This window comes from Sinohyriopsis cumingii, chromosome 15 (assembly GCF_028554795.1).
Source record: "Sinohyriopsis cumingii isolate HCF-2022 chromosome 15, ASM2855479v2, whole genome shotgun sequence".
In the NCBI taxonomy this organism is placed as follows: Eukaryota; Metazoa; Mollusca; class Bivalvia; order Unionida; family Unionidae; genus Sinohyriopsis; species Sinohyriopsis cumingii.
Window position 1 is genome coordinate 86,503,384 of NC_142975.1, and position 26,547 is coordinate 86,529,930.

Genomic DNA, 26,547 nt, shown 5'->3' on the forward strand with positions numbered 1-26,547 from the left:
ATTAAATAAACGTTCTAAGATAATAAATATCGATTCAATGCATATCAGCAGTAACTGCAAGAGCAAACGAGGGGCCTGATTTGGATCCTTTTGGCCAGGTCCCTTAGACTTATGTGCGGTGACCACCATCGTGAGCATGGCATTTGGAAATAAACTTTAAAAAAATTATTATACAAACTTAAGTTACAATTTTCTTCCATCACTTACGGGCGAACCCTCCACCCCTCTCTCTCTCTCTCTCTCTCTCTCTCTCTCTCTCTCTCTCTCTCTCTCTCTATATATATATATATATATATATATATATATATATATATATATATATATATATATATATATATATATATATATATATATATGTGTGTGTGTGTGTGTGTGTGTGTGTGTGTGTGTGTATTAATTCACAGATAACAGTAACCCTAACCATAAAGTAAACAATTGCATTTTACTCCTAAACCGTTTGATTTATTGTCATTAACAAAGCTATAGGGCTCTAAGATACAAATACTGTAGTCAAAACAGCAACAAATCGCATGTCCTTTCAGACCAACATTGCCGTTGGGTGGAAAACTATAGTGATAAATATGGGGATTTTTGTTGGCCGGGAAAATGCCAACAAAACCCTAATAGGACAGGTAGGGAAAGCGAATATGAACATAAGCTCTCCGAGATAGACATAACCAGAACATGCATTCCTAAACATGGGTTTGAAGTTCAAGCCAACAACTAAACTTCTACATAGAAAATTTCAGTAACAGGTAAAGAATTTACTAGAAAATTCACGGTAATGAAGTTTTTAAATGGTAAACAAAACATAACGAAAACATAATTTGTAATGATAAAGTTCTTGGTACCCGCAACATTCAGCCTCCTGCGATTCATTGTGATGGAAATAACAGAACGAACTTGTATGCAGGCATCACAGCATATACCCGAAAAATCGCAAAGAGATAAATGTGATTGTGCAAAGATTAATAAATTATAAATTTATTGCAAATAAAATTTCCGGCTACTTAAGCCCACCGATAATGTTAGACATAGGCACATTTACACCTTGTTAAAAATTCAGAAATTTCAATCTTGGTCAGTCACTTCTAAAATTCCCACATGAAGGCCCATCGTTTATTTATAGTGAGCGAATCGTATAACATTGCGCAATAAATATACTCCTTTTTGGCGTGTGTGAACTGGATTTTTAACGTAGCTTTAACAATGTTTAAGCATTGGGGCATCATACCGGAGACATGTAGCATGATGTCCCACCCAGTCACATTATCCTGACACCAGGCCGACCAGTCCTACCACTAACCTCTTAACGCTGAGCAACTAGCGAGGCAACTGTGTATACCATTTTTATTAATCTTTGGTATGGCTCGGCGTGGGTTCGAACCGGCGACCAACCTCATCCTAGAAGGAAGCTATAACAACCAGGCCACTGGGGCGGTCCCTTTGACGGCTAAACATATGGCGTATCAGAAACTAAGTGTTAGGGAACTATTTCAAGAATAACCACGACCAGAAAGCCCCGTTTTAGAAGTTAAAAAATTGTTAAAGCTGGGTTTTAAAAAGTATAACTTTTAATTTATCTGTAATTGGTTCCTACAAATATCTGACACGTTAAAGCCAACCTACACGTGCTAACTCTTGCACATACCTTCCTTCCATTCTAAACACACTTTTATTTGCATTCTGAAATCTCATATTATTAGGTTACACATAGATTATGTTGCAGAAATGGAAGATTTTCATAAAGCAAAAATACAAGGAAAATGACAAAATTACCAAACTCTTAAAAGATGTATCTCGTCAAGGCGCATCTTTTGACAGAACTGTTATAAAATTCGGATGATCTGTCCGATAGCTACAACCCTAACCATAAACCTAACCCCTACATATGTGGGGGCGCTAAGTGCTGCAGACAGACGAACCACTATATACCACTATATACAAAATATCTCGCCAAGGTCGATCTAGGAAAGAAAACCGCATGACCAATTTCCAAGTAATTACAGAGATATTTCATAAAAAAAATCATAAAAGCAACCCTAAATGACAAATATCCATTTTCAAATAGAAACATCTGTATTGATTTTGATGAAAAAGTAAATATCGATAGGGCTCCATGAGACACGGATGGCGGTGAAAACCGTCCGAATCATCATGTCCGTCCGTACGTTATTACCAGAAAACCACAACACTAAACCATAACCCTAATTAACAAGAATGAAATTTTCTCCAAAATGACTCAACTGATTTTAGTCAACGATGTTTCGTTGGATTACTCTTGACAACGCTCATCTTCGGACACAAGTATCGTAAAATTACTATAATCTGTCCGCTCGATACAGTGCAAAAAGCTCATTTCACATTACAGTGAGCGTTGTAGGTCATAGATAAAAAATTTTTTTACAGGAACAAAAAAAAAAAACAATCAGTATTATACATCATGTCTTCATAAATTGAAACCGCTCCGGTGGCCTACTGGTTAGAGCGTTCGCCTCGGATGCGGGAGGTCGTGGGTTCGATCCCCGGCCGAGTCATACCAAAGACTTACAAAAACGGTACTAACAGCTGCCTCAGCATTAAGAGGTTAGTGTTAGGACTGGTCGGCCCGGTGTCAGGATAATGTGACTGGGTGGGACATCATGCTACATGTCTGCGGCATGATGCCCCAGTGCTAGACATCACTATAAACTGCCACATTGCAGACATCGTAGCGATATGACTGAAAAATTGTTAAAGCTATGTTAAAATTCCAAATCACATCACATCCAAATCACATAAATGAAAACATTATATCAAAATTTAAAAGCAACCTAATAAAAACTATTTAAAAAAAATAAAATCAGCTTTTTGTTTAAAATAAACCAAAACCAAATGAAAACCAAACAAATGCGGGTTGCTTTTACTTCCGTATTGGTAATGTCGTGACTGAACACGTAGGTCATCACCCGCGGATTATAACACACCTGATTCTCCCCAGAACACCATTACCACCACATTTATGCATCGAGACCGTTTCGGTGGCTTAGTGGTTAGAGCGTCCGCCTCGGATGCGGGAGGTCGTGGGTTCGCTCCCAGGCATACCAAAGACAGGTTACATATTAAACAAATTATTATTGAGGTTTCACGACACGCACACACACACACCGTTTCCTAGGCGTACGTACGTTATCTGTAGACTCCCTAGCCCCCCCCCCCCCGACACGAAAGCTTATGCATTTTGGTTAAACACCCTCCCCCTCCATGCGTACTTACTAAATAGATGGCCCCTATTACCGACTTTAGGGTGGTTACCTGCCACCCTATGGCCATATAAAGATGCGGTTACTCTTTTTAAACGATGCTCTCCTCTACCATAGCCAAACCATCGGTTGTTGTTACCTCGATTGCCGTTTCCTCGGTACCGTTGATAGTTGTACAGGCTGCTATTCATATTACTACTCAGTTTAACTCTGTTTGGTCTACAATGGGCTTGAGATATAATGTATATTTTTTTAAAATTTGAATTGGCCCAGCGTCATTCTGCAAGTTCAGCTGCTTTTTGACCATCCTCATCTCTCGCAAAAAGTCATCATAGTTAGAGAAGGTGTCGAACTTAGGGCAAGTTTGGCTCTTCAGGAGGTCACTCCTCAGGTCGACCATTCCTAACCTCTTAATGTTGAGCAGCAACAGAGGCAGCTCCTAATAACATTTTTTGTTAGAAGTATTCGGTATGACTACTACAATTCCACAGTTAATTTTTGAATGTTAAACTAACGGGAAAAAGTGACAGTGCTGTTCTTTTAACCATTTATATAAATGTTAACTGTACTGAATTCGAAAAATGAAAATAAATGCAGCTATTGTATGTGAATTCATGATGTGCAAAAATTTCCATTGTCCTGACTGACGATCACCAAGCCAAAATAATGCAATGTTTTTTAATAATCTTTCCATGAAGCAGTGGGGGTGGGTGGAAGTAGAGAATAGAATAGTACAATAGTAGAATGATATACATGGTGGTATAGAAATCGGCTGAGGAGTCTCACACCAATAATTGAGGACCATCAATTTGCTATCATTTGTATGATGCAAATATAGGAATTGAATAGCATTTGAATATAATGACAGAGTTACTTGGGTTTCTGCCGAGGGTAATGAATTATGGAGTGAAGTATGAACTTTGTGATCCAGCAGAACATCTAGTGAATGGAATAATGCATGAAAACTTTTGTTTGCTTACTAATGATGATGTAATTTCTGACATGTCAAAGAGAACTTTAAACATGCATACAGTAAATTCTGTATTAAATAGCAGGAGGGAGGAAACAAAATGTTTGCTCATTTTTTGCAACTAGATTAACCAAGGACTTGCATTTTTATATAAATGTGTGTGCCTTAATATAATGATACATAGCATCCTCTGCTGATATATGACTTATTTAAGTCCACCTAAGCTTTATATTGTTAATACCATTTATCAAACACCCTCATGGGCTTTATGTAGTAGCATTATTAATGAGATTTATGAAACCCAGGGTGCATATGACAATGTCTTAAACCATTCAACCACCAGAGGCTGTTTTTATTTGTGTCTGGGAAATTGTGATGCAGACATGTAACATGATATCCCACCCAGTCGCATTATATTGACATTGGCCACTGTATATTCAAGTACTAAAGAAATATTTGACGAAGATAAATGTTTTATTCAATATTTTTTTTATACAGAAAAACAGTAACAATAACAATAACAATATCTAAATACAAACAGATGATGGAATTTAACAATGAAAAAGAGTTAAAATATAACTAAGATGGACATAAATATTACATATGTTTCATTTCTCTCCTTTTCATAATTATTACAAGACCTGTTAACATGTGAAAAAAAAGCCTTAATCATAATGCAAAGCGCTAGCAGCAAAAATGCAATCTCTTAGTACATAAATTGTGTTATGGTTTTATTGAAATTAATGGTGTTTATAAATCACAATATAAATGTAGTACTAATATTAGTAACCTTACTCTTACCAAGCGGACAGGGTACTAACATGAGCATATACGTGTCAATGGAGCAAGCTGGGTGTGATTCACAACTGGTGCTCTTTTAGCCTAATGTCATATAAATCACTGTTGTCAACCTGAAGGATATACAGCCTGTCATAGGTGGCTTTGAAAAAAGTTGTAGAAGGGAATTTCATCGGTAAAAATTAAATTCCAGTTTCTGCCTGATTGAGTCAAAATGTTTGGTCAAGTTTGATTCATCAAACATTCATTTGCAAGCACCCTATTAATATAACTTTCACTGCATTATTGTAAAGAGAGCAAAAGTCTATAAATTGATTTTATGATAAATACTGTTGACATGTGAAAAACATATATACTCACAAGGAACATAGCCCATTAGTTTTAATCTGCATGCACATAATTTTTTATCAAGGAATATACTGAACTGTTATTTGCCAAGTTAAGTTTCAGAAAGTAACACTTATAATGCACTATTACATTAATGTGTCAACAGGTACCCTTTGTACAAGAACAATACAACTTTATTTAGACCATGATAATTCTGTCCTTATTTTCCTTTGAAGTAATATTTAATGTATAGGATGTCTGAATAAAATGAAAATAGATCATTTCACTTATAGCAATTATGATATATATCACTGCACACACAAAAAACATACCTCTACATCCTCTTTATCTTGCTCTCTCTCTCTCTCTCTCTCTCTCTCTCTCTCTCAACAATAAAGGGATTAATATCAAATTAAACCCAATTTAAATGAGAAGTATATTCGGCACAACAAAGATAATAATACTTTGTCTCTTTTAACTGAAAAATATAGGAGAGCACCAGTAACATAGAAAACTTTTTTTAATTATGTGACTTATAAAATTCCTGGTCTAGGACCACATCTTTGAAAAACTTATTAACGCAGCTAAGCAACCAAAGAGAAGAAGAAAATTTACAGTTGCATAAAATAGAGATATGATATTACCATAATAATATTTCAGATCTATATTTAATGCAAAAATATTTCAACGAGATCTTTTATATTTCTAAACTATACAACTAAAATCGTTTCTTTCTAATAAGTCCAACATTTTTACTCGGCTAATCATCCCAGTAACTATCTGAATAATTATTATTAATTATGAACTGCTGAATTGTCCATAATTTGTATGTTTTCAGGGATATTAATCTGTTGAAAATAATCACTTAGTTAATTATGTGAAAATGATTATTTTACTTTTATGCAGATAGGAGAAAATGCGATATTTGTTTTGCAAATCACCGATTTTATTTTATTTTTTACTTATTATTAAATTAACTCCTTTTTAGTTGCCCAGATAACTTAGCTCCTTGTCTTTATAAAATTATCTATCACCGACAATAACATCTATAATAATAATAATAATAATAATAATGCTTTATTTTTAGAGGGTGACTCATTAGTCAAGGACTAATGTTGCTTGAGGCCCTCTTATGGAGAGCATCACAATGCACATTATATGAAGATAGCAATAATTGCTGTTTATTTTAACATGTTTAGTATTAAAATACTAAATTCGATTAGCTATTAGAAGCACATACATGCTCATAATATCTTTTCTTAAATAGTCTAATATTTTCAGCAGATTTTACATGTAGTGGAAGCTTATTCCACATAACTGAACCAGAATATTGGTATTGTGTTGAAAATGGCCTGAATAAATCCTGAAGATACCCTGGTGCAGTTCCATGTAGACATTTATATAAAAGAACTGCCTTGTGAAAATCTATCCTGTCATATATTTTGAAACATTTTAGTTATATAAATAATGCTTTTGAAGGATGATCAACAGATGCATCTAAAATTACATGTGCTGCTCGTTTCTGAAGTTTATAAATCATGTCAAGCTCAGATTTAGCACAATTTTCCCATACATTATAACAATAATCCATTTTTGGAAGAATATATGACTTGTAGTATAAATTGCGAGTTTCCGTAGGTAAATATTTCTTGATTCTGCTGAGAAGGGCAATTTTGGATGACAGTGTTTTACAAAACTTATCAATATGGTCATTCTATTATAAATTATTATCTACGGACACACTACAAGCCTTTCGTGTTTGACATTTTCTAATGGATGATTATTTATTGCAAGAGACAGTTTTGAGTTCCCTTACCTGTGTAGCTTAAGTGATGTCCCCAAAATCATACATTATGTTTTATCTTCATTAACTACCATCCTATTTTGTTGTGCCTAGTTATGGAGTCAAATAAGGCCTGAGTTTAATCTTGTTTGGTTAACTTCATTATCATAACTAGACATATACAAAGTTGCATCATCTGCAAACAAATATGTAATTGTGGATTCATTATTTAATGGCAGATCATTGATATAGATAAGGAAGAGGAGAGTGCCCAAAACTGAGCCTTGAGGGCCCCCTGAATGCCTAGTGTGAGTCTGAGAGCTAATATTGCCAATGCTTACTTGTTGAGACCTTTGGTTTAGGTATGATCTAAGCCAGTTTAAAGAAGGATTGTTGAACCTGTAACAGTTCAATTTTTTGAATCAGAATTTCATGATCAATAAGATCAAAGGCTTTCTTGAAATCAAGGAAAACAATCCCAGCCATATGTCCATTATCCATTTTTATCCATTTCCTTCAGCCAAAGATCAATTAATTTGGTAAGTTCTGTTTGGCACGATTGGTATTTTCTAAATCCTGATTGCATTTTATGAAATAGAGAGTATATTTCAAAAAATGTATAGACCTGAATGGCTAAATGTTTTTCAAATAGTTTTTACAATACTGATAGAATTGATATTGGTCGGTAATTTCCTGGATCCTTCTTTTCTCCTTTCTTAAAGATATGTGTAACCTTTGCACATTTCAGTGTTTCTGGAAAATTGCCAATCATTATTATTAAATTTATGATATGCATTAGTGGCTTTGTAATTACTTGTGCAGCCATTTTAAGAATTCGTGGACCAATACCATCCAATCCAGAGGATTTATTAATATTCAGCTTAATTACAATATCAAAAACATCAGCTTCACTAACATTGGCTACTGAAAATTAATTATCACCAGGAATTTTAGCTATTATAAATAACAGAAGAGCATCAAGTTCAATTTTTTATGCTAGTCTGGTTCTGAATACTTTTATTGGAGATATTTATGAAGAAATTGTTGAACATTTCCACAATGTCTTGTACAGATGTTGCCATATCAAATAAACAGTGTGACCCCGCTATAGCTTGCTTTGATGTAACACGAATTTGGATATGACATGGCTATGGCATGGCTTCTGAAATTAAATATACATGTACTCTTCTCATAGGGGCCCTGAGTGGTCAAGTGGTCTAAAGCGCTCTCCGTTACGGATTACTGCATCTCACCTCTGTCTGCGTTGGTTCGAGTCTAGGATTCGGCCAATGTGGGTATGTGAGAAAGCTTGCCAGTAACTTCTCGTGGGTCAGTGGTTCTTCATGGGGTTAGCCCTGGTTCTTCCTCCACCAATAATACTGGCCACTATGCATGTTATATCATAATCTGCTTATCCTGACATCTGGCCTGAGTACTGTATGTTCCGTGAGATCTCATTACTTTTTTTCCTTAAATCATTTTTGGTAGTGGATATCATCCTCACAAGGAACTAGCTCATAATGGATGTTTTGGAAGAAATAGTGTTGGTTTATTGGCCGCTCGCTAGTAATTAATATTTTTATTTTCACTGAACTCTGTAAGTGGATTGTAAAATTAAAGAACACTCGTATTTTCTGTAGTAATCACTACCAACAGAACGGAACACCTGTGTATTCATTTTATGATGGCCTTCTAAAAAAAAAAATGTATGATGGAAGGCAGCATTACTTCGCCAACAGAAATGTAACGGGAAACAACCCACCAAAACAGAGATCCAATTGTTGGTCTATCTATGATAACGAGCTTTGCTACAGTCAACAAACTTTTGAACGTATGAAACATAAGAAACTGCTACAACTGACCAAACAAATGCTATTTCCTTTTTTTCTTCATGAAAACTTATGCTTACAATTGCTAAAAACATTGGCACAAAACGCAAACTAAATGTCCAGACTTTTGAAGCCATATAGTCTACATATAATCAAAAGTGCCCCTTTTTGCAAACGCTTTTATAACCCCTCCAGCCCACCATATTTTAGGTAACTTAATTGGTTGGTTAAAACAGGGTTTGATTTATAACACAACTGGGTTCTATGGAGCCAAACTACACTGTTACAGCAGGATCCCACTGTATTGCTTTATTAATAGGAAAAGCATGGAAGCATCAGCAAGTGTGATCAGAAATGCAATATTTTGAATATTAATGTACAATGAATTAGCTAATACAGATATGTCTAGTACTAATAATTAGTGAGCCGTAAAAAGTTAATGCTGTTCAGGACTGAGGAATTATGCTTGTGCTCCAAGACTTAGTAGAGGTCACATTCTCTGTGTAAATTTGCTGTATGTAGTAGCTACTGTACATGGCTTTCCGTGGAGAATAACACAGTTCTTCTCCATCATAAGAATGACATTCTTCACTGGATCTGAAAGATAAAAACTTCCAGTAAGTAAGGAATTAAGGGATTTCATATTTATGATACTTATATATTTTACTGTGTGCCTTACAGGTTCCAGTAACTAATGCAGAAAAATAAAAACTATATATATATAGAAAATATATATAGTATGTACGCTGTATCAATGATATACCTCAAGATGTATAAATTTTTCATTAAAAGGAAACAAGACTTGCTGGTATATCAAATTGTTTTATAATGATACTTTTAAATCCATGTTTTAGGATGTATGAATACATACCAACCTCTGACGAGGAAAAAGTGTAATCCAAGTGGACAAAAAGAGAAATAGAAGCAGAAAAAGAGGAATCCACATATAACATGCTACAGTTTCAATAAACAATGATTTATTTGCCCCTCTATTCTTTTAACATCCTTTACTGCTTCAAGTTTTCATATGTACCACTTTTAGTTTTAGAAAGCAACAGATTTTCATGTTGCATTTTAAAACACTGTACCAGCTGAGACCATGAATGTTTTGCACACCAGTAGAGCACAAAGTACTGGGTTACTGAGCCTGGATCTGTATTCACTTTTATGTTTGTTAACAATACTGAACAATCTCTCACTGTCAGCATTAGAATGGTAAAGAACCAATATTCCTTTCATAGCCTGACAAAGAAGAGGAAATTTATATCTTCAAGTGATTGTGTCTTTTAGCTGGGAAATAAGGTGCCACTGCACATCAACTCTATCTGCATTAAGTATATTGTCAGGTAGAATCTAAACTTTATATTTCAGGAATTCTCCTTCCAGATGATCCAAGGCAGACGAGGGTATTAGAAAGTGATATCTCTTGAAAAAGAATCTAACACTTTGGAAGCTTTTTGACTGTCTCTCATTTACATCAGCAACTGAAGCTTTAAAAGCACTTCATCTCCATATGGGAATTTCTGGAGCATGTAATCACAGGCTGTAGCATAATAATCTCAAAAAATTATCATAAAACACGTTCACAGCTAGAGTAGAACTGTGTTCTATGAATTCTCTTGCTTCTGCACCAATAGCAAGATCTTCATTATCTTTCTATTAAGAACTTGGTAAATAACACCTCTGTGTTTATGACATTCATGTCCGCACTTTAGTTCTGCTGCAGATAAGAAGTTCCCTTAGTATTGGAGTTCGTAAGACGAGCCATTCATATATTCATCTTTGAAGGATTCGGGGTTTTTTTTGTCTTTTTCTGATCCACCTGTGAATTTTTTTGAAAAAATATATGTGCTCTAACACAAACATCGACTAGAATACATCTGAAGACTTTTAGAGCCAAATAGTAAAATTATTTCCACATGGCCTGCAATAGATGTCACGTGATGCTGCCCTTGTGTCCTCATCTTTGTAGGATTCTGTTAATTTTTGTTTCGTTTACTTTTGGCTTTTTCTAATCCATCTGTGAAATTATTTGAAAGGAGATATTTTTGCTCTCATACACGCATCGACTCAAATAAATTACACTTTAGCACCAAATACCTATAGACTGGTTTTGTACTAAATATAAATTAGAAAAAAGAATCTGTGAGTAAAGATTAAAAATTAGAAAACCAGTCTGTTGTCTCGTAAACTAAGCCATGAAGCTGCTATGTATAGAATACGAGGTCAAAAGTTTGAAAGTAGAGCATGTTTCTGGGTAATAGGATAGTTGCTATAAATAGAACATAATACTGTTAAGAAAAAGCATGGACAAGTTTACTCTTATATTGTAGTTATGTAGAAGCCATCTTTTCTAAAATATGGTATGTGGGATTAATGGGATGTTAATAAAAGCGAGAAAACAAACAATTGATTGTTTTTGGAAGGTGGATATACCGAAAAAGCGTAATCCATATACGTTTAGGTGTAAGGCGTAAATTAGTGAAAAAAAAAGCGTAATGATTGGCATGTATGTGTATGTAGTATAAATAAATTTATAGTTTAACATGACTCAAAATTATGCAGCCACAAAAAGTTCATTATCAATGTCCTACAAAAATGTCATCGATTATTGTAATAATAAAGCATAATGATACATTTCAAACAGATCACTGAAATTTAAAGATTATCTGTCTCACTGTCACTTTACTTTAATGTTCTTTACACTGTAGGTACGTATTAAATCCGACCTTCATAGGTCACATTTTCTAAATTGTCATAAAATTTATTATTATGCACAATTTTGCATCACCCCTCACCCATAAAATCCCTGTGTAACTTCTTTATGGATGATATCTTAGAAGTGTATCACTAATCAAAATAACCGATGAAAATTTATTTCACTTGTATGAGATAATAAAAATGTGTTAGTAGATTGAACACTTTCATTTCCAGTATAACCATGATCATCCCATACAAGTTTCTGAAAACATAAGACATCTTCATTATGGTAAAATGCTGATCAACTTAAATTTTTTAAATTCTAGAGCCAATAGCATAATGAAACCATGATAGCTGGTACATGTAGTTGAAATCACCTTAGGAGAACCTTGGAAAGTGCTTCAACAGAGTGCCCCGGACAGAGGATGTTGGGGTTTTAATGGCTTATGCTCAAATAAGGGGTAACAGGAGTCTGCTAATGTTACCGACTACATTTCCAGTGACATGGCAAAATAACATACTCATAGACATTAATGTCCTCAAAGCATTTGCTATTACCAGTAAATGGGTTATCAATGGATGCAATATTATCGGAACATTTCTAACTCAATTGGCATGTGACACTGAAATATGACATAGAAGCAGTATATGTCAAATGTAACAGGAGGATTCACTGTCACTCACTGCACTAACTGACTGAGGCAATGTGCCTTTATAATGAAACTAAAAAATATTGGCAAAATTCATGACTGAAATGTGAAAGTAAGTTTTGGTAGTTAAAAAAATTGGAGATTTGGAAAGGGGCTGTCCATTTAGTACATACACATGGAGGGGAGCTGGGGTTAACCGTAATGCATACACTTGCGTATGGAGTGGTATAATGATAACGTACGTACGCATAACCTATTCGACTGGGTTCAGTTGGCATTTGAATTTTAGCGGACATGAGACAAACTTTTTTAAAGTTACACAGTTATTTCTTGGATGCAGCCAGACATTCAGTGTCGGTGGACGATCTGTTTTATAAAAAAAAACATAAATACTATTAATCCTTGATTGTTCATACGTGAATTAAATATAGGCCGTTATACAGAATTGGGGTGGTCAAGCATACGTACACAGGTTGGGGTGTGTGTAAAAAAGTATGCATGTGTACAGGGAGGGGTGTAGGGGTGAAGCTTTGCCAGACTTTTGCATACATACTAAATGGATGGCACCAAAGAAGCTGGTGCAAGCCTAAACTTAGTATGTTACCTGTAAAATCAAATAAACTGTTATTAAAAAAAAATAACACATAGGAATTAAAAGATCAACTACCAAATATTCAATAACCATTGTAATTCCAACTATTGTCAACTTATTAATGGTACTGAAACTAACATTAGTGAGCAAGACAAGAAATTATGTACCAGCTTTTTTTCCCACTAGACACTGGCAAATTTAAAATTAAGAACTATCATGGGAACAAGTCCTATAATAAATAAAATTGAAGAATGATGCTTGATTGTGGCACCAATAGTAACATCAGTGCAGGTAATGAATGGCCATGACATCACTTTCATCATTTTTATCATCAAAGCGTGCTACTGAATAAATGCTCCCACCATAAATCTTTAAAAAAAATGACAAATGTGAAGAAAGCGGTAAGCAGTTTAGATTCTGTTGATGTAAATTATTTAGTGTGTAACTATTCATCGTTTAATATATCCATAGTTGTTTAAAAGTCTTTGATTCAGATTTTTTTTGCATTACAGAAAGTGAAACAAATCTAACGAAGCGTTTTGATACTTTAAGAAATATTGTATAATAATTAATAGCAGCAAGATAACTCATTTGTGAAAAAACAATAATTAAAACGCACACTTAATAGTTTGCAATTTAAAATGTACCTGTTAAAATAAATTGATCTATCACCACTTGTCAATCATGCCTATCAAATTAACCAATCAGCGAGTGTAAGTTATACACACCTACAGGCATTGCTTTTGTCCACCATTTTCCTCTGACAAGCAGCATGTGGCAAAAATGAATAGATTATTATAAGTATTTACAAAGTTTGCAATGATTTGTTGATTTCTACATAGATAAGGGTGAAAATAAAGAATGTATACGGTATCCTAGTGGGACCCAAAGTGGATGCACATTATGACAATAGTAACTGCAACAACACAATGGGCTTAACAAAACCTAATGACACTAATTCACATAAAACTGGCCGATGTATGCAAAACAAAAGAACATTCTTCAGCAGATACACTGAAGAATTCAACATTAACAAAATATAAAAACACTTGCAAATAAGAAAACATGGTTTACCTTATCTCATGCAAAATGTACAGTAGCATGTATAAGGAAACACAAAAACTTAACGTAAGAATGAACCTTCATCTTTCTGATTAACATACCCTAAAAAATAGACTTTAGTCTGGTAGATTTCTCTTTGCCTTTGATGATGCAGTCGTTCTGGATTTGCCCAATGCCATTACTGTTCAAATGAACAAATGAAAGAAAAAGAATATATTGCATTAGATGTCTATAAATCTTGCATACTATTCGTCAAAACAAAAAGGAATAACAACATACACATAATACATAAAATTGTTTATGAAACATATTAGATCATATTATTTGCATCGGAGTCCACTTTAAGTCAGTACTCAGAAATAAGTCCCTACATTTCTTTAATTAAATAACCCCTCATGATGGCACAACAACATAATCATATTTTTGGGACTGGTGACTGAAGGATTTTTAGCTAGTCTTTCCAACAGTGTCAATTTGTTATAATTGAAAATGTAACTTTCAATATGAAAAATCGGTGGTCACATTAAGCTTTATCACAGTATTGTGTGCTCTGATTTTATCTTTGCCTTATTCCAATTTCAAATATGGTCTATGTGTTAAGTATTTTGATTTGAAATACATGTAACATGAAAAGGAAAAGAAAAAGGTCAGCTTTTATATACTGACTATAAACTTAAAAACTGATGCAGACAGCATTAAGTTTCATAATTTTCACCTGCTTGAACTCTTTAACTTTAAACGTGACTCTACATCACTGTTTTCATTGATTTTTGAATTAAGTTTGCTTATATTTTCACAGAGTGTTTATGTAAATATACCAAAATAACTGTGTCAATGACAGTGACACACACACATACACACAGTATATATCCAGTTCTGTATTGTCTTCACAAAATTGTGAGCTTCATGTTTTAAGCTCATTTGATGTATCAGTATTATGGATAATGGGTACGAATGTGAAACCTTATGCAGCCCTTAAAATATAAATTTCTGTTCATTTCATGATGTTATCAATTACATACTGAACCATAAAATTTTAATAGAAGCAGAGATATCGAGTAAAAAAAACAAAATGGTAGAAAAGTTTATTTGAATTCTATATTGAAACACTTCTGGAAAACAAGCATAAAGAGAAATACTGCAAATTACGCTGGTCATTTTGTTCCTTCTTTCAGAATGATCTCTTGACAATGGATGAATTGTGGAATAAGAAATCAAAACAGGCATTGCCAACTTTTCAAAACAGTTTTTATTTTATCTTTCTTTTTTCATTTTTCCTATATTTTTTCGTCTGATATTTGAAAACCGGGCAAACAAAGCACTGTAGAGGTATAACCCTCTCAATAGTCTTTATCCTTACTAAAAAAAAACAAGTGCCTGTGACTGTAAATACTATTTAAGATGAATTATAATGTAAAGAATAACAAAGCAAACTAATAATAATTATTCATGACTAATGAGTTCGTGTGTGGTTTAGATTTTTTAATGAATTTTTAAAATAATTTCCCTCATATTGCTATGATGTCTGCAGTGTGATTGTTTATAGTGATGTCTAGCACTGGGGCATCATGCCACAGACATTTAGCATGATGTCCCATCCAGTCACATTAACCTGACACCAGGCCGACCAGTCCTAACACTAACCTCTTAATGATGAGCGCCAAGCGAAGCAGCTGTTAGTACCATTTTTGTAAGTCTTTGGTATGACTTGGCCACAGGATTGAACCCATGACCTCCAGCATCTGAGGTGGACTCTCTAACCAATAGGCCACCAGAGCGGTTCATGACTGATGAAGTCTAAAATAACTTGCAAGATGTATCGTTTTGTATCGATTCCCCATCTGTTGTATCAATATGTGTACCATAGCAGCTAAAGTATGCTGCTAAATGAAAGAGCAGATCATGAACATTCAAATTCATTTGCATAACCAGCATGTAAATCTGAAAATTAAATGATATGAAATCATCAATGTGAACAAACAAACATTGAAAATTTGAATAATGCACTTAATAATAATAATGTGAAATAACTTACACATGATGAATTGAAAGTGAAATATATAAGACTTAATGGAACTATTGCTTTTAATACAGATACATAGCACTTGTTGCCTTTAGTGCTTGTAGGAAAAATTAATAATTGTGGCTGATACAGGGTAAAATATTTACTTTATTGTAAAATGGAGCAATTGAACCCTTGTGACAAAGATTTTAAGCTTATATTAATAAATAACAGACAATTAAAAAATGACCATACAAAGCATAAGGTAAGGAAAACGTACCATTTTTTATGACAAATTGAAATGTTCTTGTTAGCTTGTCTTTAGCATAGGACTCATCTATAATATTTCAACACAGCGAAGATGTCATGTGAACATCTTTTTGACTATAAGGTGACAAAGCCCTTCTGTAAAGATCCATATAATTATCAGCTGAAATAAAGAAGGAAATAATCATAAATTACAATGATATTTTATGCGCAAAGGAACAGTAAAGATACTATGGTCTAAAGAAAAAACATGTTAAAAATAATGCTTAATTGATCAAATAATTTAACCTAAGAACAGTAAGTTTGGTGATTATAATATGGTGATAATGATGTTAGGGGTTCTCCATAAAGTATGTATGAAACAACTGTGATTTTTTACCACCTTTCCCCTTACAGACTGCACAGAATATATTTTTGTACACCCCACTGTGTAAACATATTGGTGAGTCACCATCCCTTTTCCAAGAATAGCTGGGACAATTGAATTTTGAATGATGAAGTTATTAGGATATTCATTAAATATAAGCAGAGGTTTAAATTATTACTAAGTAATGAAACTTTACAAATGAAAATAAGAAAGTGTTAAACAGCAACTAATATTTAGTAGATTTTATCAGGTTAAAAAGTGTAATAGTCAAAAATCAGAAAGTGACTAAATTTCTGATTTAAACCAATCGAACTGGATTACTGGAATATTTTCAGGATTGTCATCACTTGGAATGACAAAATGACCGATTTCAATTTTTATCACCAGCTTTGACATCATCGAAATCATGAACATCAACAGTTCTTTTCATGAGTGAGAACTATTGTAAGCTGTGTATAATCATGTGACATTTCATGCTGAACTGTAAATGGTGATAAATTCCAAACACAACACATACATGCTTTTGAATCTCACTATTATAAAAGTAATTGGACAATATGTGTCAAACAGGTAATCAATGTGCCTCTTGGTTCATCCAAATGCAATATGTTGTCAAAAAATGGCAAGGTACCGCTTCACAAATTCTCATGAGGCATCAGGGTTTGGATTGCATAATATGTCAGATCATGAGATATCCCAACCGGTCCTGTCAGAAAATGAAGAATAAATATGTCTTCCACAATGTGCACCATGGGCAAGAACACTACAAGGTAATCACACTTCATAACTTTAAGTAGTAACTGGCTCTGCTTGACTTGGCATAGGAGCCACTTTGCATCTAACTCATCTGCTGGTTATGATTCTGACTTGACTGGCTCAACATCTCTAAATAAACATCAGTTAGCAAGGGATTTTGACAACTGCAGCTGCAGAAAATGCTTATTAACAGTCACCCTGCTGCTAATGCTTTTTCAAAACACTTCACCCTCACTCCATGTATACATACTTTATGCATGACCCATTAGTTTAAGGGAAAAAACATATATGACAGAATGAATTAGACAGGTCAGTATCACAAGCTTTATATAAATCATTATATATTAATGGTAAATGTAAATTTATATGGACATGTTATTTCAGAGGTCTCGGAAATGCTTAATCACGCGTATTTGGACGCCAATGTTTTATCTTGGATGTAATAGGTGGGCGGCAACAATCAAAGACTTGCCTGTCATGCTTCAGCCACCTGCTTAGTGGGTAAATGTGTTGATTCATTAGCTGTGTTGATATTTACATTGACATAATTTAGTGGCTGAACGACCCATTGATATACAGGTTGCCATTATAAGAGTACATTAAAAAAGAACACGATGCAATAGCTGGGTGGCAGGTTCAAAGACTCTAACTGGTGGCTGGGTGGGACAATGTATTGATATTTACTGTGAATGAATTCAGAGGCAGAAAGAACCGGAGATGTAAATGTGGTCATTTATAAGCGTACATCAAATAAATAAATTTATATTTTATTATTGTCTTAATTTCTGAGCAAAGTAGAATAAGCAGTGCATGTGACCTCGGAATCAATACATTCTGAGACTTAAACAAAATACCATTCGCAAATTTGGATAAGTATTTTGGGGTTAAACAGCAAACTGACAAAGACTGTAAAGAGATTCAGAAGAGTACTCAAGTTCCTAGTCTAGAACTGATAGTTCGGATGACACATTATCTAAATGTATGAAAGAGCTTGGAATAAGACATTCTTTGGATTGATAAAATGTGCGTGTGTGTGTGTTTAACGCAGCTTTAATAATTGTTCAGTCCTATCACTATGATGTCTAAAGTGCGACAGTTTATAGTGATGTCTTGCACTGGCGCATCATGCCGCAGACATGTAACATGATGTCTCACGCAGTCACATTATCCTGACATGACACCAGGCTGACCATTCCTAACACTAACCTCTTAATGCTGACCGCCAAGCGAGGCAGCTGTTATTACCATTTTTGTAAGTCTTTGGTATGACTCGACCGGGCATCGAACCCACAACCTACCGCATCCGAGATGGACTCTCTAAACACTAGGCCACCGGAGCGGTGGGGGGAAGATGATGTTACATGTCTGCAGCATGATGCCCCAGTGCTAGACATCACTATAAACTGCCACACTGCAGACATCATAGTGATAGGACTGAACAATTATTACAGCTGCGTTAAACACACACACACGCACATACTCGTTTTCCAGAAATCAACTGGCAAAGAAGAACTAGTATCTTACGGTCCTGTAGTGCATATAAAATATGTACATGGTGCTATGCAAAAAAAACTTAAATTTTCGAGATATTAAACCCGCGATATCGTAGGAAGAAATGTAACTGCAAGAACTAAACTAAATGTAAATGAATTCTTACTAACAGTTTCATTATATATAATAGTACTAAATAGTAATAAAACAATGCGATCGTATTACCAATTCACGAAAACTGATAACGGTAACAGTCTGGCGTATATAATGTATGGTTTAAATTCCATTTTAATTTCAAAACTTATCTATTAAAATATAAACTTTTAACGTTTAATGAATTCAAAGTTACGTTTTAAACAATAATAATAATAATAATAATAATAATAATAATATTTGAGAAATTGAGACAATCCACGAAAATTGATAACGCGAACAATGGTGTTGTCAATTGAATTAGTAGTTAAATATTGTAATAGTAAACAATATAAAATGTAATTACACTGGACAACAAATTTTTACAAAAGTCATGTTACTGAAATAAAATTAGTCAATTCTTATCAATTTTTATGTGCTGAACACGAATATGACAGTCAAATTGCAAAATTGGCTCTAGTTTTTTTGTAATCTGCAAGAAATTAATGTTTACATAACGAAATGCATTCCAATAGTAAAAGGTCAACTGTAATAGCCTACCTATAAAAAATCAAGTCATTGACTACATCTTAGATTTCTTCGCCTGTCTCTTGTACAGCTGTTCGGGAGCATCTCTGAGGAGTGTCCAGCAGTAGTCAGCCAGCATTGTAGTGGACCATTTTCCCTGGTATCTTTGTTCCATTGTTGCGATATCTTGATGAAAACGTTCGCCGTGTTCATCACTAACAATACCACAGTTGCTAGGAAAGAAATCCAAATGGGAATGAAGGAAGTGAATCTTTAGAGACATATTGCAGCCAAGCTTCTTATACTTCATCAACATGTCTTCTACTAGTTCCTTATAGTTTTCTGCCCTAACATTTCCGAGGAAGTTTGTAGAAACTAGGCGAAAAGCATTCCATGCTTGTTTCGCGTCACCTTCCAGCAAGTTGTTGAACCGGTCATCTTTGAAAAGCTCTCGAATCTGAGGACCCACAAAAACTCCCTCTTTAATCTTTGCTTCGCTGAGTCGAGGGAATTTTTCATGCAGGTATCGGAATGCTGGCAAAGTCCGGTCAATGGCTTTCACGAAGTTCTTCATCAAACCTAGTTTGATGTGAAGGGGTGGTAGCAAGATTTTCTGAGCCTCAACCAGAGCTGGGTGTTGGATATTCTTCTCTCCAATGGCTACATTCTGCCTGTGAGTCCATTCCTTCCTCATGTAGTGCATTTCCCTTGCTCGGCTATCCCACTCGCATAAGAAACACATGTATTTTGTATATCCTTGCTGCAGTCCCATTAAAAGGGCAACTACCTTCGAATCACCACAGAGGTGCCAGCTGTACTTGTTATACTCAATGGAATTCAGTAGCTGCCTTAAGTTATCGTATGTCTCTTTCATGTGGACAGCATACGCTACTGGAATAGATGGAAGAATGTTTCCATTGTGCAAAAGCACAGCCTTGAGACTCAGTTTCGAAGAGTCCACAAATAGTCTCCATTCTTGTGGGTCATGAGTGATTTTTAAAGCATTCATGAGTTCCTCAATATCGGAACAGAATATCAGATTACTTTCCTTTCTGAAGAAAGGCTCCAATTGCTGGTGGCGCTTTCGATATGCAGTAATTGTGACATCTTCTTCTAGAAGATTCCATTGTTGGAGTCTTGATCCTAGCAATTCTGCCTTGTTCTTTGATAAGTCCAAATCACGAATCAGGTCATTTAGTTCTTCCTGTGTTATTCTGTGTGGGGTTGATGATGCACCACAGTGAAAATCTGGATCACTGCATGCTGATGGACCAGGAGAAGAACAGGTCGACTCACCTTTGTCTTCGTCAGATGAATCAAGAGAATATTCTGCTGGAGGTTCTGTAATAGGAAGTCCCTCACCATGTGGAACTGGTCTCAATGCAGACGGAATGTTTGGGTAGACTATTCTCGACTTCTTTCGCTTCGTTATTCCGCCGGAAAGAGGAGGAACCAAGCAGAAGTAACAGTCATTTAGGTGGTTGCTTGGCTCTCTCCACACCATTGGGACTGCAAACGGCATTGATGACCTTTTGCAATTCAACCACTGTGAAAGCTGTGTTGTACATGTAGCACAGCATATATGCGGAGCCCAAGGCTTGTCTTGGTCACCAACCTTGCATCCGAAGTAAAGATGATATGCCTTCTTCACTTGAGAATTGATACTTTTCTTCTGGTTGGCAAATGTCACTTCCCCACAAATATAGCAAAAATTGTCCGCGGTATTAACACACTTTTGAGGTATTACTGTTCTTTATTGTACGTAAATGGATAAAATAATAAGTTTTATGTAACAGTAGCTTGAACTGTCTCGCACAACGTCTAAAACATTTTAAATGCTGAACCTATCTGATTGGGCTTTATATAGTACACTGCTTACGTCAGCTTCAGCAGCCGCCTGGCATTAGTATAATAGGCCTACACATGTATAGTACACTGCTGACGTCAACTTACTTCAGCAGCCGCATGGCATTAGTATTGCATTGCATCAGAAAATGATGCAATCAACTGTGGATGATGTGAGCATGATGGTATTATGCAATGTTACATCATTATTCCGGATGTTGCTGCAGTCCTACTGGAGAAATTTACACAGTGAAACATAGAAAATGAGGTATATGAATATCTTCAAAACGAGAGCCAATACAAATTTTTCACGGTTATATTCGTGTTCGGCACACCAAAATACTACAGATTAGGGCCTTTTCAAGTCAGTAATGATTTCACTGTTGACCAGTGTTATCAGCGCTTAAATAAAACGTGAAATGAATTATTAGTAATGGTTAAAGTATATATACCACCAGCCAGATAACACAATACTATATTTCGAGCAGAACAAGTCTCAATGGCGAAAGGAACTAGGTTGTTTTCTTTAAAACCACAATGTCGAATGAAAACTGTCGTTTGTACCAAACTCATTTGCATATTTGCATATATGAATATTTAATGACTGGCAGGATTTCTCCGTTATCCCAAGTGATATCATCAAAATCATGAACCATAACAGTTCTTTTCTCAGGTGACAATTTTTGTAAGGTGTGTGCGATCATGTGACATTTCAAGATGGCTTAGGATGAGTAATTAATTTAAGACACGCTTCTGAATCTCACGCTTATAAAAGTAAAGGACAATACGTGTCTAAAAGGCAATCCATGTGTCTATCCAAATACAATACTGTCCCAGTCTGGTAAGGTATGGCTTCACAAATTCGCATGAGGCACCAAGGTCTGGAATGCATAATCTGTCGGAATCATGAGATAAAATAACTGGTCATGTCAGAAAATGAAGAGGAAAAAATGTCTTCTGCAAAGTGCACCATGTGCAATAAAACTACAACATATCACACTTCATAATTCTAAGCAGATATTGACTCTGCCTGACATGGTATACCAGCCACTTTGCATCTAACTCATCTGCTAGTTATGTTTCTGACTTGACTAGTCTTCATAAACATCACTGTTATCAAGGAATATTGACCCCTATCACTGCAGAACATACTTAGCAGCTACCCTGCCACATATACAGGCTACTGCTTTTTGAATTTTTTTCAACACATCCCACCTCCACTCAATGAATACATACTTTATGCTTGACCTATTAGTGTCACAGAAAAAATAAAGTGACAGAATTAACTAATCATATCATTATCACAAGATTTACCAGTACATGCATTATATAATATACAGGTGACCGCTCTGGTGGTCTAGTGGTTAGAGCATCCGCCTCGGATGTGGAAGGTCGTGGATTCAAACCACAACTGAGTCATATCAAAGACTTCAAAAAATGGTAATAACAGCTGCCTTGCTTGGTGCTCAGTATCAAGAGGTTAGTGTTAGGACTGGTTGGTCTGGTGTCAGGATAATGTGCCTGGGTGGAAGATGATGCTGCATGTCTGGGGAATGATAAACCAGTGCTAAACATCACTATAAGCTGCCACTGCAGACATTATAGTGATATGACTTAAATTGTTTTAAAGCTATGTTAAAAATCTAAAACACATACTGTAATATACAGGCAAATGTACGTTTATATGGACATGTTATTCGTAAAACTCGAACAGTACTGATTGTTATTGTCACCAGATATGGATATACACTGACAAAGTTATCATTCAACTTAATGCATCCGCTGAACAGACTTCTGATGTTAATGATCAGCTGACTGTAAAATATCAATATGATTACCATAAAGGTTGTAAAATGTCTGTTTTAGGAGATTTTTGGATGGATTTTGGTACGTATAGGATATGGGAAGATATGGACCAGTGTATAGACCCAGCAAAGTCTTTACAACTACTACGGTAACATACATTTGAGTGATGAAGCTGTATAATGTATATTTATCATTTAAGTAGACCAAAAAGGGTCTTAAAACTTGTGTAGTTATGTCACAAAATTTATGAGACTCAGTCAATTCAGTTTTTGATTTAAAATGATTAAAATTCGAATTATTTGTTTCCTTTTGTTTTGATTTTCTGTTGTCTACTATACATGAGTGCTTTGATATTTCAGGTCATAAAGTCTGCAATCAGCAAGTAAGTTAATAAAAACAATGACCCTCAAGATATAATTTAAGTCTGTTGTTGTCATTTGTATTAAAATGAATTTATTTTCCACTATAAATCAGATGGCTGTGGGAAACAAACAATAAACAGACGTTATGTAAAGTCCTAGTTGTGAAAGGGGAGTTACTCTGATATTGCAGTAAGACCAGCAACAAAAAAAATAATCTGATAATGGCATATACTTGTATTAATGTTGGAAATTTAATGTATCATTGTGTTGCACAAAGTGTAATCAACTTGAAAAATGGATGCTACTTCTATGGTACTCATTATGCCACCTGTGCCCTACAGCAAGAGAAACTTATAAGAAAGAATTAAAGAAATGCATTTGTAAATAACCACCCACAATGACTGGAGTTGCTCTGTGATTGTTGCTGAGAATGAACAATCAATATGAGGATGAAAGTACATATCAACCTAAGACTGTTTGAACAACAACCGGTGTTCCAATGAAAAGTAATAAATTGTGTATAATGCAGCTTTCAAGTCAACACCTGTTAAATGCAAAAGCCACCAAAAAAACGACATTAACATGCTTCACATTTTGATTCTTATTTGCTAACAAAGATTCGATTTCCTAGTCATTGACCATCACAGTAATCATATGATCTAACTCTTGTATAACATTATCAGACAACAAACTGGCTAAACATTTTGTTAAAGTGATAGAAATTTTAAGAAGATATTGATTCTATCTGAGAACATAGGTTAAGGATATTATTTTGAAACAGTAGTATTCATGGGTTTATTTATCAAATAGTGTACGCGTCAGCAATCCTGACATTTTCCCAAAATAAACTGGTGATTTAGAACTAGTAACCTATGGTCATGTGGTACATATAAGTACACAATATGTGGTGCAATAGATAAAATAAATACTGAAAAGGTAAAAAATATTGAGATACCACAGAACCAGTATCGTCGGAAGCTAGGCCACACCATATTGGTTTTTCCACAGGGGCTCGTATCGTCACTTACAACTGACCTGTCATACATGTACTATTATACGATATTTATGTTGTCGAAATATCTAAAATGGGGAGGCAAGGGTCAGAGGAAACTCGGACTAATGTACTATATAATGACTACAATATAGCACATGCATGACAGGTCCATTGTAAACAACGATACGAGCCCCAGTGGGTTTTTCAAAGATTTTTTTTTTACCAGTCCTCGAAAATTAATAAGGGTAATAAACTTAGAAGTGTTTTAATCGGAAAGAAATGTAATTGCCAGTACCCAAATAAAATGTAAATTATTTCTTAGTAACGCTGTCAGTATACATACTAATACGAGTACTGCCGTGTAGACAAAATAATGCGATCTTATTACTAAAACACGAAAACTGATAACGGTCATAAATGGGTATGAGGCGTACTGTTTCGTTTAATTTCAGTTCTAATTTAAAAACGTGTCTATTAAAAAATATAAACGTACAAAGAATTCATAGATACGGTTATAATAACAATAATAATGATAATAATAATAAAAATAAATAATAATAATAATAAAACTAAAACTACTAGCGAAATAACCTTGCAATTCAACCAATCCACGAAAATTGATAACGCCACCAATGGCGGTCTAATTTCAAATAGAACTTAAAAAATTGTAATAATAAACAAAATAAAATGTAATTACCAGCGCTGAAATGAAACGTACAATGCATTATTAGTAACGGTTCAAGTATATACACAACCGGTCTGATAACATAATACTAAATTTCCAGCAGCACAACTCTCAACGCCAATGTTATTTTCTATAAACCACAATGTCCAATGAAAACCATCGTTTCAACAAAGTCATTTGCATATTTGCATAAATGAATATTTAATGACTGGTAGGATTTCTCCATTATCCCAAGTGAAAGCAAGCTGACCTTGGAAGCCGACTTTAGATACTTTTAAGCCGATTATTTTTTAAAGGATATCGATAAAAAGGTTATTTTTTCAAAGCAAGCCGTCTTTGGATTCTTTTAAGTATGCTGATTTTATATATATGTATGTATGTATGTATGTATCTATATATATATATATATATATATATATATATATATATATATATATATATATATATATATACAAAGTCGGCGCACATAGGGAAACTACTTTGCTTCCATTTGACCAGTATTCATAGGAATTTTGGAAATAAATTGAAACATCGAAACAATTTTTAAAGTGACACAACATAGTACTTCGTGCATGGACATCGATGATCCAGGGTCACCTAGATGATTTGGACAAAAACAAAACCATCTGATGAATTTGTAAAGGCCAGAAGAGAAGCTGATTTTGCAGACAATATGATCATTTACATGGATTAAATTCCAGTGTGTTTTGATCTCATTCCTGGATGGACTGTCAATAAGATGGTGTTTGAAAGTGTGAGAATTAGCATGACTGGTGCAGATCTTAAATAAAATGACTTTAGTCCATGCAGTTTTTGCTTAAGGAGATTTGTTGCCTCCAACAATAAATTTTCACTGTCTGACAAAGCTAAAAAGATATTCATGCACTGAAAGAATTGATCATATGTGTGCAGGAGAAGGGTTGGGTTAATGAGATGATGCTGCAATGGATTTTTTAAAAAAAAGTACACAGTTTGATACTTTTTTTAATAAAAATTTAAGCTGGAGTGCATTTTCCGACATGTAATTTTCAAATGATTTCAAATGTGCCCACAGCTTAAGACTGGAAAAGAAACTATGTGTCCCAGAACATACAGTGCACAAAAATGTACATTCAGAATTGATTTATGGTGTCTCAACATAAACAGTATATATAACTTTTTATGAATAACAAACTGATGATTGAGTTGCGTAGCTAAATGTAAGTGAAATTGCCATAATGCTTCCATGCTCTTACATACAAATATTAATACTATTGTCACTGTATGAATTGTTTGCTAGTCATTTAAAGAGTGATATATTTATTTCATGATCTTTATATTATTATTTGGCAGCATAAAATTGATTTTTCAACACACTTT

The 26,547-nt window shown here is 34.6% G+C and overlaps 1 long non-coding RNA gene across 1 annotated transcript; it reads right to left on the minus strand.

The window, feature by feature from the left end:
- Positions 1–7,971: 7,971 nt before the first annotated feature.
- On the minus strand, positions 7,972–25,313 carry LOC149782248 (uncharacterized). Its single transcript, XR_016414294.1, has 4 exons — positions 25,201–25,313; positions 16,236–16,385; positions 14,055–14,134; positions 7,972–9,546 (listed from the first exon to the last, which is right to left on the minus strand). It is a non-coding gene; the product is annotated as an uncharacterized LOC149782248 (long non-coding RNA).
- Positions 25,314–26,547: the final 1,234 nt, after the last annotated feature.